The sequence below is a fragment of the Talpa occidentalis genome, unplaced genomic scaffold, assembly GCF_014898055.3.
Source record: "Talpa occidentalis isolate TD23 unplaced genomic scaffold, MPIMG_talOcc4v2.1 talOcc4.2, whole genome shotgun sequence".
Lineage (NCBI taxonomy): Eukaryota > Metazoa > Chordata > Mammalia > Eulipotyphla > Talpidae > Talpa > Talpa occidentalis.
This window is the reverse complement of record NW_023602073.1, coordinates 40290456-40307140: the sequence shown is the minus strand read 5'-3', so window position 1 is coordinate 40307140 and position 16685 is coordinate 40290456. Positions and strand designations below refer to the sequence as shown.

At 47.9% G+C, this 16685-nt stretch overlaps 1 pseudogene; it reads left to right on the top strand.

Moving 5' to 3' along the window:
- LOC119251237 (BOLA class I histocompatibility antigen, alpha chain BL3-7-like) overlaps positions 1–16685 on the top strand; it is a 44806-nt pseudogene that overhangs the window by 25653 nt on the left and 2468 nt on the right.

Sequence of the window (16685 nt, the reverse complement as noted above, 5' to 3'; positions counted from 1 at the left end):
CTGATAAGGGGCACGTTTTATGGTGAAATAAGTATGACATTGGCAGCATGTCTGCAGGAATCACTGATTCTACCACACAGCATGTCACTTGGAAGTTGACAGCATAATTGAAGGAGGAGAGACATTAAAAACTTTTAACATTTTATCTTGGGCAAAACACTCTGAGATGGTGGAAGGCAGCTTTCAACATGTGTTATACACATTGAAGTAATGGCCAATATATAATCTGTGTTCCAATATTGAGAAAGCATGGATCCTGCAACTAAGAGGTGAAGAAGGATCAGCCACTCTCACCATTACTCCTAATGATGCACTGGAGGAATTTATACTTCTCACCCCACACCTTCACCCTATTAGATTAGAGGCTCTCCAGGGACGTGAGGTGGGAGGTTGGGAGGCATATTTTGTACCAGCAAGGTTCTGCTGGATTTGATGTTATATCTACTGCCTAAGCATTTATATTCCTTGAGCCAGTGAACCATAATGAACTCTATTGTGATCGTTTTCAGAATAATTGACCCTGATTACTATGAGGAGCTAGGGTTGCTGCTGCACAATGGAGTAAGAAAGGAGCACGTGTAGAAACTCTGGAGAACTGGGGCTTCTGGCCAAGTAGAAATACAAACAGGCCATGCAGCAACCATGTCCTGATGGGGGTGAGGGACTCAGCCTCCCACTCTGCAGGGATGAAGAATGTAGGTTTGCTCCAGGGAGAGGGGAATCTGGAATGGCTGTGTGGGAAAGAGACAAAGCACATTAATAATGGTGTTGTGACCACGTGCATCTGTGGAGGTTTGGTCCATTAACTGAGTCTTTTGTAGAGCTTGTCACTGGCCACCACATCAAAGACCCTGTGACTGACTGGACTCCACAGAGCGCGTGAAAAGATCTGAGTGGTGTAAGGAGTAGACTGTATTGGACATTTCTCAGGCCTCATGTCTTCTATCCAGTCAGTTCACCTTTTTACTGCTATCGTTTATTGTTTCATAGTAACCAGTTTCATGCAGGTATAACCTTCCACCATCTTAGTCCAGTTGCACCTTATTTGTCAGGGAGATTGAACCCCAGTTGCCCATGGCAGTACCCAGGTCAGTAAAGCTCCCTGGTATCAACTTTTTTTCCACTTCCTGCTTTATGCTTCCTGTTCCCATGGTAATGAACCCAAATAAACTATTCGCATGCAAAATCTCAATTTTTTTTTTTCTGGCTAAGATATGTGTGTTACTTGGGGAAAATGGAAATGGGGATAAAGCTGCTGATATGGGTGTGGAAAGGTATCCACAGGAAAATTATCATTTATGCTAAATGCTGTTTATGTAAAAACACATAGACATGTAAAGAGGTGCATGCAAAAATGTCACCAAAATATTAATGCTTATTATTATGGTAAGATGACGAGATAATTTTTATTACATTTTTATATTTTAGAAGTTTTATATTTTATAAATGGTTTGAGTTGTTCACAATGAATGTGTGATATTTACATAATATAATTAGAGAAACACAGTAAAAATGGGAGCACAAATAATGAGACAAGGTGGTATTTCTCACTTTAGACATCTACACATAAAAATCTTTTTTCCTGAAGCCAGAAAGCAAGCCCTTCCCTATAGAAGTAAATAGAAGTTTTACCTTGTCAAAAGAAGTGTCCAGGCATGAGCAGAGCCCACTAGTTGCATAGCAAGGGCTGGACTTCAGTCTGAGCTCCACTGGAACCTCTTGCTATCCTCACACACCATCCTCCAACCTTGCTGAAATCACATAACTCCAACTCCCACTTGGAGAAAAAGAAAAAAAAATGCCCTAAACTCTCAGGCATTTGGTATTGCCACAAAATTCTCACTTATGAGAGATAACAAGAGGAATTAAATTGGCTTATTGTTCCAAAGGCTGATTTGGGCCCTATGAGGAATGAAGCCGTTTATTCAGAATTTTCTTTCCTCCACTATCCCTCCCTCTGACCCACTGTTTCAAGTCTTTCATTTGTAATTGTCCTTAATATAGTTTGGTTCAGTTCCTAACCAGACCGTGCAGTGGGAAGGAATTGAGACAGTGTTTTTGAGAGGTGGGGAAAGTGATTGAACCCCTTTTATGAATTAGGATTTGAATTTTGGAAAATATAGGCAACTTCCTATTTCTTTTGAAAGATTTATTTATTTATATAAGAACTGGAGTATGGTCAGAGGCTTGGGAGGGTGAAAGAATTCACCAGAGACAGAGTGGGGAGCAGAACAGGCTGACAGACAGAAGACACTGCTGAGGGGAGCAGCGGGAGAGGCAGGAGAGGTCTGCCGTGCCATGTGGGTTTCTCCCTGGGAGGCCGGGAATGGAACCCACACTGCAGAGGCTGCTGACAGCTTCACAGCGCAGTGCTCCGCCCGCTGCACCACCAGGGAGGCCCGCAACTTTCTATTTCAAAGAGTCGGTTATCACAGCCCTCACAGAGGAAATCTTCAGGGTGAAGATTCTAAGTATGAAGGATTTTGAAATGTGTCCTGGAATGAAGAAGGTTGGGAAAATCAGTTCCAAAATCATCAGGTGACAGCAGCTTCAAATATTATTAAATCCTGACTTGAGAACTGAAGAAAATTTCCCACTGGGAAAAAAAAAAAAGGAATGAAAGTTGATACCTGGCACTTGATTCTACAATCCAGAAGAAAGAAAAAGCAAACTTCCTGCAAACATCAGTTTAGGGACTGAAACACACCAGAGGCGTCGTTTTTCAACATCACGATGGATGTTTTTACCACCCAGTGGCGATTTCACAAACTTATGAACACCCTTTTAAGTTCAATATTCTTTCCTGAAAACCATAACTTATAAGTCAAACTCTCAGGTCATCCCCAAACGCCGGGTTTTCCTTAAACCTCAGGTTCTCACCATCCCCCATTCCACATGGCTCCTGAGAGGGAGCAAAGAATAAAGTTTGGCCTTACCCTAGGCCTTAGCCCTCCTTTACCTTGTCAATAAGTTGTTCTCAAGGCATGGTGCTGTTTTGAGAAGGCAGTGGGTGGGGCGTTCTGAGCTCGGGTGCCTGAATGTCTTAGGAGGCCTGTCTTTGGGATAAATGCCAGGTTTGGGATGAGCTAGCCACCCGGATGGTGGAGGCTTCGATTTTCGTAATATTTTAATGTTATTTAGATATCCAAGCACTCCAGGAAGCTTCTAGGGAGCAGGCAATGTCCTCTTGGGGAGACAATTAAGACACAGAACCTCACTCTGGATGCGGCTCCCCCTTGTGTGCACAGCCCTGTCCCTCTGGGAGCTCCAGGAGAAGCTGGGGAGACCTAATTATATTTCAAGTTCCTTCCCACAAAGGCCCTAGGAGCCCTCAGGATCAAGCACTCCCTGTGCTGGGTCCCGAGCTGTCTGCACACGTGCTGGGGGCTCACTCCCCACATGATCCCCAGGAGGGAAGACATGGCAGGGCAGGTCTCCCTCCCCCGTGACATGAGTCCTCTGCTCACTAGAGGAGGCAGCAGAGGCCCCTGAGGAGACACTCGGGGACTCTCCTTGGGCTGGGCTGTGAGGGAAGGGCCTGCATGGACACCACCACCTTTCCCTGACACTTTCCCTCCAGGGAGGAATTTTTTAAATTCGACTTATCAATAGTAGGACGGCCTGGGCTGGTAGTGAGGCAGCTGTCACTAGGATGACCCAACCTCACTCTGGATGTTTCCAGTGGATGTGACCACACTGAGTTCCCAGACTCCTCAGCTCGGAGACCCTTCCCCACTGCAGCTGCCACAGCAGGGGGGCCCTGGGCTGGTCAGAGCCCTGCATTCCCCGCTGTGTTTCCTGGGCTGGGCTGTTGAGTCTCACTCCCCACAGACATGAATTGCTCTGGGATCATGATATCTGGCAACTTCCAGGGTGTCATGGGTTAAACTGAATAATCCATGTTTGTCTTATTTTCATTTTTGGCTTTTTTTCCTTTTTTTTTTTTTGTTTGCATCATGAAAACTCAATTCCACACTTTCTCCCTCTCCCAGGTTTTTTTTCTGATTGTGCAGCATTATTACAGCAACAACAAAAATAAAAGAGCATTTACAGTAAAAAATCTTCCTTCTAATCACTTGCGAATACAATAATAATACTTACCTTTCTGTGCTCTCCTCCAGTGTAGCCATGAATACAAGGGGATTCATCCTGAACACTATAGTGGGGAGGGAGGTGCGGGATCCAGCCTGGGTTTATCTGAGATCCTCTCCCTGCTGCACATGGAGGGGTACCTGGGGAGATGGGGGAGGCCAGAATGAGAAAGAAACCTAAGTTCACCCACCTAACGTTACACCTTCCTCCAGGAGCTGAGGGAGACCCTGCTCCATCTCTCCCTCCCTTCCTGGACTGTGGACAAAGGCTCAGCTCAGGAACTGGGGTGACCTGGGCTAATCCTGCCCCTGGGCCAGGCCAGCAGGACACACACTCCTCCTCCCCCTGTGGGGCTCCCTCCTGCTCTGGTCTAGAGAGAAAGTAGGCGCAGCCCATGGTGCTCCTTGACTCTGAGACCAGTGGGTTTTCTATGGTGACTCCAAAGGAGAAAAAAATTGGGGCTTGGGGGAGGGAGCTGTCAAGGTGAAGGTGCCACCATATTGTAGGCGGGGCCTGGAGGAGGGTCCTGCCCAGCTCCTTACACCTCAAGCCAACCATGAGGTATTTCTAAACCTCCTCCTCCTCTTCAGGTCCAATGCTTTTTCAGTCCTGCTCAAAAACTGGCCACAACTTAAATAAAATTACACTCAGATTTCCACCTTCTTGATGTGTGTCTGTATGTCATTTATTCACCGAATCCCTGAACACCCTGCACAGTCTCTCAATCCTGAGACGGCCTCATCGTTCACTGCTGTGCTGGTCCGCGGCAGTGGGGCTGAGCAGGCATGAGAAGCTAAGGAAGAGGAGGAAGACGTGGAGCAAGATGGGGAGAGGAGACTGGAGGAGGCGCATGGAGCAGAGAGACATTCCAAGAAGAAGCCACTCTCGCTCCTCAGGCTTGGACTTGTGCCAGGGAGTTGGGGACATGGAAAGAGACACATGAAAGAGACAAAGACATGCATGAGAGACTCAAGGGGAGGCTGACAATGGCCGCTGTTATCTTGTTGTGGATTTTGACTTTGCTCTTTTCCTTCCAGACTTGCCTGGCCCCTCCTGCGCCTTTCCCATGGGTCTCTACAGTAGGTGCCTTAGCCTTGTGGCAGGCCTCCGGGCCTCAGTGGGCCTGCTTTGGGCAAGCCTGTTTGGCTGGGCCTTACCCATGGGGGGACAGGTAACTTTGGGTGCTTCACTTGGGAACTATTCTAACTATATTCTTTCTCTTCTCTTTTGCTATTGCACACTCATTGTCTATTGCACGCTAATTTGTATTCATTTTCTTTTCTAATGAAGGTGTTATGCATTAGAGTATGTTTTTTCTTTATGCAGCTGATGACACAACTCATGTCATGTGCGCAGGTTTGAGGGGCCAGGGAACCCCTCATTCTGCTGGCTAACAGGACCAGTCTCCATTCTGACCCACCATGTACCAGAGTTCCCTTTTCTCCACACCCTTCAGTGGGTCATTCTCACAAGTGTAAGGTGGTACCTGGGTAACACTGCCTTAGTCTGGCATTGAAGGTTAACACCATCAGTGATGAGTCAGGTGGACATGATGAGCACTGACGTGTTGAGTGGACAATGGCCCTGCACCCCTGGGGTCTGCTTCCCTAAACCCAGAGTCCCAATAAAAAAAAAAAAAACTAAGTTGAGGGACAATAGTCCTGAGCAGTGCTCCTTGATGGAGGCTAACAGTAGAAAATTTAGGGTGGAGGGGTCACATGACCAGAAACTAGAGGTGGGGGTAGAAGTGGTTATTAGCACGTTATTAAACCAACTATAGAAATGAAAATTGCTTCGGGCCAACTGCTATAGCAAGTATCAGGTGCTACAGGAAGTATAAGGAGGCGCAGACCAGAGCTGGGATGTGGGGATGGAGCCGTTGCAGAGACTCGCTGCTCCTGACCAATCAGCCTCGTCACACCATAGAAGTAATTAATTTAATGATATATAACATTCCCACAAAGGAATGAGCCCTCCCAACTAGAACACTACCTCAGGGCCCTTTCTGCCCCGGGAAGACGCAGCTCTGCTCCCAAGGCTCCGCCTGGGGCCTGCAGGCTTCTCCTCACACACCCGCCCTCTCCAGGGGCAGCTCCTCCTGCCTGCTGGTGTCTGCACAAGCATCTTCTTCTTTCTGTGTGTGTGTGTGTGCCCACACGCTACTGAAAGGAGGACTCTGGTGACGCTTTTCTTAGAGGTGACCCAAGAACCCTCATCTGTGACCCCAACACCTCTCCCAAACATCACTCCTCACCAGTGTCAATGTTATAAAAACAAGGGAAATCTGAGAAACTGTCATCCAGGCGAACTGGATGGGATTATGGAGCATAAAATGGACAGTAGCAAAGATGGCATTTAGTAATTATGTCAACATAGCTGCATTAGTTGTAAAAAAATAAAAGTATTCATGTAGGATGTTAACAAAATGGAAATGGTGTGGGATAAACAAGACCTGTACTGCCTTTGCAACTTTTCTATAAATCTAACAGTATTCTTTAAATGTTATTTTTTAAGATAAATTTATTTTTTTATAAAGATTTATTTATGCATACAAGAACAGGGGTGCAGGCGAGAAATGTGGAGGTGAGAGGACTCACCAGAGATAGGGTGGGGAGCTGAACAGGCAGATGTACTGAAATGCACTGCTGAGGGGAGGAGCGGGCGAGACAGGGGAGGTCTGACGTGCCATATGGGCAGCTCCCTGGCTGGGGATCAAACTCACGCCGTAGTGGCTGCGGAGAGCTTCATACTGCTATGTCTTAGCTCCTTGAGCCGCCAGGGAGGCCCTAAATATTATTTTTTTTTAAAATGCCCTCAATATTGAATAGATTGTAGAAGAAAAAAATTTTCTCTTTTTCGATTCTCCCAGGTATCACCGTCGAGGGACTGGAGAGAAGAGTTCTGGGGAGAAAAGACGGAAACCTCACACATAGCAGGCTCCGGAGTCTCCTCTCCTCTGAGCCCTGCTGCTCTGACTCCTCACAGAGCATCTCATCCCAGAACGCCGCCCTCCAGAACCCCCAACTCTGCCCACCTCAGCCCCCCCCTGTCCTGGCGGCTCCACCAAATCCGGAGCAGCGCGGCAGCGCCCCCGTGTGGCCACAGGGCTGAGCACAGGAGCCCAGAGCCGCCCTTTCTCCTGCTCAGCCAGGCCCTCCCCAGGCTCCCTGGGCCCCAGCGGCAGGACAGGGATCTGCACACAAGGGGGCGCCCAAGTCTGCGTCAGTTTCAGTGTCCTTATTTTTAGTCTGCAGTGGTCTCCAGGACATAATTGGTTCCTAGGTTCTGGGCAAATCCCCAAATATATAGATTGCCTCAGTCTCTTTATATGAAAACTTAGATTCCAGGGTCCCTGTAATTTGTTTCTGCCTCTGCTTCCAAGGACGAAAGCCCCTCCTCCTGGGAATCACCTGACATTCTCCATCCTTTGGATGAGGGGAGGGCCTAGGAGAGCCCCCAGGGCACTGGCTAGGAAGATGGGGAAGCTCCTGGAAAAGAGAGCAGAGGATGGAAATGGGGACTTTAGGGGACAGAGGTGGAAAGGGGTGCAGGGGGAGCCAGAGAGGACCGGGCAGGGAAGGGGCAACACGGGGGACACTGAGGGGGAAGGTCTGTGTGGGTGACATAGGCTCTCACTGGGGAGCTGGAGCGTCTGTCTCCCTTGGGGGATGCAGCAGTGCTGGCCTGTAACTGCCCAGGGAACTGCGCACATCTGGGGCCTTGCCTGTCCTTGCAGGGCTGGTGTCACCCACACATATGTACATGCTGGTGATGGAGAGGACTGTAACAGGGGGACCCCCAAGGGAGGATCTGGATTCGTGCCCCACCCAAGAAGGGTGGAGCTGAGCAGGGAGAGGAAGCTTGAGAGGAGGCTGAGGAGGGAGGAAGCAGGATGGAGCCAGAAGGAGACCTGGGCGAGGCACATGGGACAGAGACACGTGAAGAAGCTGCACTTGCTTCTTGGCCTTGGACTGGGTGACACAGACATGGGTGAGAAATCCATGACGAGGTGACAATGGCAGCTTCTATCTTGATTTTGCTCTTTTCCTTCCAGACTTGACAGCCCTGTCCCCCCTTTTCTATGGGTCCCGCCAGGAGGTGCTTTAGACTGTGACAGGCTTTCAGGCCCTGCTTGGGCCAACCCTGTTTGGCTGAACATTTACCCACAAGGGGATGGTGACTTTGGTGCTTGATTTGGAAACTTTATTCTTTCATTTGTCTTTGTTGCACACTAACTGTATTAAAAATCCTTTCCATGAAAGGTCTTCCATGTTTTGTCTTGATGCTGCGGATGGCAGGGAGATGGGGGAGATAATAGTTAAGGGGAGTCCCCTTCCTCATCCGGAACATCCCCGTTCAGTTCCCCAATGCTGGGGTGTCTGGGAGATTCAGGGAGCCAAGAGGAGGGCAGAGCAAGGCCTGTGCCTCCCTGGAGGACCAGCCCTTGGGACTGATTCTGGGGCTCCAGGGCCCCACTCCCTGCAGGTGGGTCAGAGTCAACCCTGCTCACAGCCCCAGGCTGCTGACAGTCCCTCTGTGCCGTGATCCTGCAGACACCGCTCTGGGATAATGTGAAAAAAAAAAAAACAGCAACATTAAATGGAATTTTAAAACACTAGGAATGATTTTTTTTAAATCAGGTTTATTTTGAAGGACACTTCAGGGGATGTGGAATCCTTGTCTGACAGCTCATTGCTATCAAGACCTTGACTGTCACGTGACTTATTCAGTCTCCACTATTTCTTGTAAGAAAACAGACACTGATCACTTTATTGCCTTAATTTTTTTAATAGTTTGTACCAATCACTTCATCCTTTGCACATTAAACAAAGATCTGGCAATTCGCACAGTCTCTGAGGGGGAGGCAGCAGGAGGGGCCTTGCTCAGGGGCTTCTGCTCTGGGTCTCAGGAGGCTGCGATGGGGATGAGATGTTGGTGGATCTGAAGGGCTGTGATCAGTGTGGAAGGATCTTCCCTTCCCCAGCCCTGGGCAGCCAGAGCCCACTCTCTGCCTCTGGGGACAGGCCTGGGAACTTCTCTCTAAATACACCCCTGGTGACTCTTATGGCACAGACTTGCAGTCAGGCATTTGGGGTCCCCAAGCCCAATGCATGCTGTTGCCCAGGAACATACTCCACAGGGTGCTGGGGTCACAGAGGACCACGTGACCCCGCCCTGGAGGTCCTGCAGCCTGGGGTGTGTGAGGAGACAAGGGCTGCAGTAGTTGCCTCGGAGGGGGCCAACACAGAGCCAGGGAGGTTCCTTCCTCAGCAGGAAGGGGACATGGGAGTTGGGTCTCAAAAGCCAGAGGTGGGCACAGGAACAGAAGTGGCTCAGGGAGCTGACTGAAGGCCGGCTACATACCTCAGCAGTTACTTTCTCTGTGTCACCTCGGGGATTCTTCCCCAGCACTCTGTGAATTGGGAATTGATACTATCCTGACACCCCTCCCCCACATTCCCCTTCAGAAACAAGGACATGGAGCCTGAGGGGTTATGGCAGTGTCCAGGTCTGAACCCCAGCTGCCTGGCTAATGTCTGGGCCTCTCGCCTGACACCATCCTGCAAACTGACCAGGGGACCTATGAGGCAGGGACCCTGGAGCCCTCACCACCCTCTCCAGATACCACACATTTCTGGGCTGGATTTGACTAAAGACAAAAGGGCAGTAGTAAGTCATCATGTAGTCACCCTTTATGCAAATGAATTGAACTCACCAAAGAGAAAGACACAGAGTGACTGGTTGTACCAAAAAATAAAACCCAACTTTATGCTGTCTCCAGGGGACTGGATCAAAACAGTTTTTGGGAAAACACAAGAAAATGGGGCACCCCAAAATTGCAGGGGCTGCCATATAAGATAAAATAAGCTTCCAGAAAAAAAGGTAACAAGAGACAGAGATGAACATCATACGATTAAGGAATCCTACGTCAGGAAGACATAACACTCATCAATACACATGCACCAAGCAAAGGAGCAGCAAAATACATAAGGCGACTATTAACACATCTGAAAACAGATATTGGCAGCAACACAACAGTGGTAAAGAAATTCAACACTCCACTTTCATCAAGGACACATCACCCTACAGAACTCCGGGAAACTATAACTTTAAGTGAGAAATTAGACCATCTGGGCTGAATAGATATTTATAGGGCGCTATACTCCAAAAAGCTAAATAATATTCTTGTCAGGTGCACCTGGAATAGGCTCCAGAATACATCACTTGTTGGGTCATCTAACAAGTGTCATAAATTCATGATGACTGAAATCATACAAGTATCTCTCTGATCAAAATGGTATCAAACTCAAATCAACCATAAAAAGAAACCAGGGGGAAAAATAACATGTGAAGATTGAACGACACTCTACCAAATCACTCTTGGGTTAAGAAGGAAAACAAGCAAGAAATTTAAAAATACCTTGAGACAAATGACACAGCACAAGCAGCACTAAGAGGGCAATACAGAGCAATACAGGCCACACCTAGAGTCAAGACAGAGCTCAGGTAAAGAATCTAAACAGCTAGAATGAACAAATGAAACCAAGAGACAGTAGAAGGAAAAAAATATTAAAGCAGAAATAAATGACAAAGAAATCAAAGAGAGACAAAAAAATCAATGAAACCAAAATATGGTTCTTTGAAAAAAATAAACAAAACAGACAAATATTTTACTACACTTTCAAGGGGAAAAAAGGAAAAAAAAAACTAATAGAATAAGAAACAAAAGCGGAGAAGTTACAACAGACACATTAGGATACAAAAGATCATAATACCAAATATCTATATGTCAATAAATTGAATGACCTCAAATAACCTGGAAGAAAGTGACAAATTCTTAGAAGTATACAAACCTTCTGAGACTGAGTCAGGAAGATTCAGAACAAAGCAACTACAAGCAAAGACACTAAAACATGAATCAAAAGTTTCCTGAAAAACAAAGTCCAGGACCAGACATTTTCAGTGACTTCTACAAACTCTTTAAAGATGAACTAACACCTGACTTCTCAACTCTTCAAAAACACAGAGGAAGAGGAAATGCTGCCATCACATCTCATGAGCCCAACATTCCCTTGATAACAAAAGCAGAGAAGGACATCACACAAAAGAAAGCTAGAGACTAATCCCTGATGAACATAGATGCAAACATCCTCAACAAGACCTTAGCAAACCAAATTCAATTACACATGAAAAAGGATCACACATCATGACTGAGTGGGGTTTATCTCAGCAACACAAGGATGGGTCAACATTTGAAAAAATCAATTAGATTTCTGCTCACACCAGTAAAAATGGCTATTATCAAAAGTCAAGAAATAAATTCTGTGAGGAACAAGGGTTAAAGGACCCTTTGCACTAATGGTTGGATATAATTGGTGCAGCCATTTGGAAAAACAATACGGTGGTTCTCAAGAAAATAAAAAGAATTGCAATATGATACAGGATTTCCACCTCTGGATATTGACCTGATGAATAAGAAAACACTTATTCAAAACGAGACAGGGCCCCTATTTTCATTGCAGTGCTATTTACAATAGCCAAAATAGGGAACAACCCAAGTTCTAAAGAACAGATGAATGGATTAACAAAATGTGATTTACATACATCATACACACACATAATGGAATAGTACTCAGATACTGCAAAAAGAAGAAATCTGGCCATTTTCAACAATGTGGATAGAATTTCAGGGAATTATGCTATGTCAAATTGAGAAAGACAGAAAACATAGGATTGTACTTATTTGTGGACTATGAAGGGAAAAAGCAATCAACAACCACAACAAAATGGCAGTGACCAGAGGAGACGGAGGGTAGAGGGAATATCTTGGTGAAGGATTGTGATTGGACTTTTGCTAATGGGTATGTGTGAAATATACAGTTGCCTGATGAGAAGCTCTACACCTCACATCTATGCAGTGTGTAAATTAATGTTACCTCAATTAAAAAAGAAGAGGAGGGCCTCCCCAGTGGCGCAGCGGTTGAGCCCTGGGTTGCCAAGCTGCCCACAGCCTCTGCAGCACCAATTTGATCCCCGGCTGCTCCCTGGCCACCGGAGGAGGGTCCCACATGGCGCGCAGACCTCTCCTGCTGCCCGCTGCTCCCCTCAGCTGTGTACTTCGTCAGTCTGCCTGCTCTGCTCCCGCTCTGGCTCTCACCCTCCCATGCTTTGACTGTACCCAGTGCTTGTATAAATAAATAAATAAATCTTTAAAAAAAAGAGAGAGAAGAAGAAGAAGAAAAAGCTTCACCCAGCCTGCTCCCCAGTCAGGGCCCTTCACCTGATGAGGCCTAGGAAGACAGGACAGGACTGTGCTGTCCTTGGGAGCCCCCTGCACCTCCAAAGAGCCACTTCTCACCCAGTTTGACCTGAGCCCTCCTCTCTCACCTGGAGACACACAGACTAGTCTCTCCTGCCACCTGGGAGCTGAACCAGGCCCTGGTCTGTTCACAGCCTGGCAGGGGCTCCCCATCCCCACAGTCACCCCCATCCTCACAGGGTGGCCCCTTCTCAGGCCTATGACACCCACTCCTGTGTCCCTCCCTTTCCCTCTGCTCTAGCTGATCCTCATCCCCTCTGCCCTTGCACCCCGGGCACCAGCCAGCCCCCACAGGATGTTCCTTCCATGGGAACCTCACTCCCGAATATCCCCTTCCCAGGGCTTTGCTTCCATCCCACCTTCTGCACTGACCCCCTTGATGGACACAGCTGCCCCCACACCCCCTTTCTTGCTGCCCCAACTGCTCCCTGCCTGTCCCTCCTCTCAGCCCCTCTACAGGATGGGGTGGGTTTCTTGTCTTTATTATTCACTGTCTCCTGCATGAAAGCAGCTCTCTGAAGTTAGGAATGTCTCTGTTTTGTACACAGCACCAAGCACATAACATACAAATATTGGTGGAGTTAAATGAATTAGTAACTGACAAGTGTTTCTTTTCTTTTAATTTTTTATTTTTTTTATTTTTTACAACATTGTTCATTTTTAAAAAAATATTTGCTCCCCCACCCTCAGGTGTAGTCCCCATAGAATTTCTTTCACCAATGTATCTGTCCACCATCACCACAGACCCCTGTGTTCCTCCCTTCCTCCCTCTGATCCCTCTCCCTCCTCCTCCCCTGCAGGATGTTTCTCATTTATAATTGTCTGTTTTTGCTTTATTGTTTTGTACTGTTATTATTGTTATTGTTTCTTCAGAGAAGTCTGAAGTTAACCTGATTGGTTTTCCCTTATAAGGTATCTGTTTCTTCCCCCTAAGTTAACTGACAAGTGTTTGATACAAATAAATCAAAAGTAAAAAATGAGGGGATAGGTATTTTCACATTTTTGATAGTTCACTTTTGAAACATCATAACCCCTGACTGAGCAATGGTCATCCCTCCCCCTCTTGTTGCAGCTCAGAGACTGCTCTTAACCGTATCATCACAATAGTTTTTGGAGAGCACCCCATCTTTTATATCTATCTATCTATCTATCTATCTATCTATCTATCTATCTATCTATCTACCACATCATTCTACATTTTTGTGGAATGTATGCTTTCTCCTCTTGTAACAGGGTAGTGCCCACGGAAAGGAGAAGTTCCAGGTTCCCTGCCCCACCCAAGGTAGGGTGGAGCTGAGCAGGGAGGAGCAGAAGCTGGAGGAGGAAACTGGAGAAGGAAGGAAGCAGGACAGAGAGCCAGAAGGAGACCTGGAAGAGGCATATGGAGCAGAGAAAACTGTGAAAAACTGTGCTTGCCTTTTGATCGTGGACTGGTTGAAATAGATGTGGGTGACTCATGGGGAGGTGACAACGGTGTTTTTTCTTGATTTTGATTTTGCTCTTTTCCTTCCAGACTTGTTTGGTTGTTTCTGATCCTTTTCTGTGGGTCCCCACCAGAAGGTGCCTTAGACTTGGGGCAGGCTTGCAGCCTTGCTCGAGGCCAATCCTGTTTGGGTGAACTTTTACCCACGAGGGGACGGGTAACTTTAGGTGCTTGATTTAGAAATTATAGTCTTTGTCTTTTCTGTATTGTTTACTAATTGTATTAAAGCTCCTTTCCATTAAAGTCTTATATGTTTTGTGTTGATGAGGCAGATGGTGGAACCTATTTAGAGCAGGCAGGTTTGGGGGTTCTGGGATGCCCCTCTCCCTGCCCTGTAACACTCTCAGGTGTAGTCCCCTTAAAATTCCCACCACCAGTTCACCCACGCACCATCAGCATTGTCCTTTGTGTTCTTCTCTCTTCTGTTTCGATCCCTCTCCCTCCCCTGGGAAGTACCCCAATTTTCTAGAGCCAGGGTCCCCCCACACAGCCATCATTCCTGAAGGAAGAGCTCCAGACCCCAGGGCCCTACCTACTCGAAAACTATTTTGCCAGGCTAGAAAGGACCAAAGGCACTCCAAGGACAAGTGGGTACAGGTTTTGTTATTATCACACTAGTGGGCACCAGACAGGAGAGTCTCCCCCTAAGATCTGGGCCACCAACATACACAAAGATTTCCATTTATACTCAGGAATTTCAGCATTCGTTACACTGATAAATTTGACATATTTCATTTTTTTTGTAGTGCACAGGCCATTTGGTAGAGCACAGGGCTGTTTAGACAAAGGGGGGTGGGGTGGTTAGACAAGGATCTGTGCTATGGGAGGGGGAAGGAGCCAGCCACTTGACTCCTTTCTTTTGGAATGAGGCCCAGTTAAGATAGAGACCAGGCCTCCCCGGTGGCTCAGGCGGTTGAGCGCAGCGCTGTGAAGCTGTCCGCAGCCTCTGCAGTGCCGTTTGATCCCCGCCAGCCTTGGAGCAACCCACCTGGCGAGCAGACCTCTCCTGGCTCGCCCCCTGCTCCCCTCAGCAGTGTATTTCGTCAGTCTGCCTGTTCTGTTCCGCGCTCTGTCTCTGGTGAATCCTCTCACCCTCCCGCGCATCTGGCCTGTACCCCAGTTCTTGTACAAATAAAATAAAAATCTTAAAAAAAAAAAAGAGTCAAGTCATAAATTGCTCAGAGGGGAACTGCAAATGCTAAGATGGTAAACGTGCTAATTGTGCCAGGCGTGTGATGGGCCCTTTTACTGCATCAGTTGTTTCATTGCTTTCCCCTTCACCATCAGTTTCAACATTACTTTGGACAGTTTCCACTTCCACAGAACAGGGAGGACACTGTAGGGTAAATGATTGTCAGGCTTTTCTGCTCTCCCGCCATTAGGATTGATGATGGATCCCTGTGGTCCTGAATGCATGTCTGATGGCGGGCACCTGAGAAGGGTGTGGGCATGCGCAGGTGGGTGCACCTGGGCTGAGACGGGGCTTGTAAGGGCGGTGTCGCAGAATGGAAACGACCAGAAGTGAGAGAACAAGACCATGAGAGAATGCTGGAGCACCAGAAAGAGTGAAGATTCTTTTTCTTTTTTTTTTTTAAAGATTTATTTATTTATGCATACAAGGCTGGGTAAGGCCTGCGATGGGAAGGGGTGGGGGGTGAGAGGATCCACCAGAGATCCACCAGAGTGGCAGATTGACTGAAATACACTGCTGTGGGGAGCAAAAAAAAAAAAAAAAAGTGAAGATTCGGGAGCTATGAGGCCTGCCAGCCTCCTGGCCCCCAGGAACATGGCAGGCAGGGGTGTGCCCAATAAGAGCCTGAAAATCCCAATAAAGCCTGAAAAAGCCACTGAGGGCTCAAGGACTCCTTCACACTTCTGCATGGGTTCATAGAGATCCTACTCTGAGCCATCATGCCCTTCGGTCATCACACTCACGTTTGGACCCCGGGAGCAGCTGGAGGAGGAGCAGCAGGGAAGGAGGAGCAGAGCTGGACAAGGCTGATGCTATTGTCCCCAAGGAGCACAGAGCTGGACAAGAGCAGGCGCCATCTCCTCAGGGCTGGGAGAACAGGGCAAGAGGCAGCCAGGCCCACACAGAGGAGCAGGGCAGCCAGGAGCTCTGGGCTCAGGGGGGAGAAGGGCCCAGGACCCCCACCAGCAGGAGCAGGGCCTTCCTGGTGACTCCTTAGGCCTGAGACAAGGACAGACCTGGCTCCTCTCAGGGCTGCTGAGCCTCTGTGCTGCTAGAGACCAAGAGGTTATTGGAAAAAAAACATCCTCCCTTCCCTTCCACCCCGTGGAACCCACACCCCAGACCCACTCTGCTCAAAACACTGGACCCCTCCATTCCCAGCACCTGGTCCCGGCTGCAAACTGCTCTTCCCTCCTCCTCATCACCCAGTGACTTCCCAGGTCAGAGGCCCAGACCCAGGCCCCCCATGAAGACAGGCCAGCACCTGCTTGTGGTCCTATGCCCCTCAGTGTGAGCAGGTGTCATGGAGAAGCATCAGGACACACAAATTTGTCCCCAAGGAGTTGGGGTCCCCCCACAGGCCCCTATTCTATCTGCTCTGTCTGCTCCTTTAGTTTACCTGAAGGTCAGTCCCTCCCCAGCCCTGACTGCCAGGGCTGAAGACAAGGTCCTGCTCAAACAGCAGGAAGGTCAGACCCCACTGAGGGCTTATTCCTCCTCCTGGGGATTCCTGTCTCTGGGTGAGGATCCAGTGGAGGCAGAGCAGTAGAGAAGAGGAATGAGTCCTATCAGAGAAAACACCCTCAATCAGTTAGGCA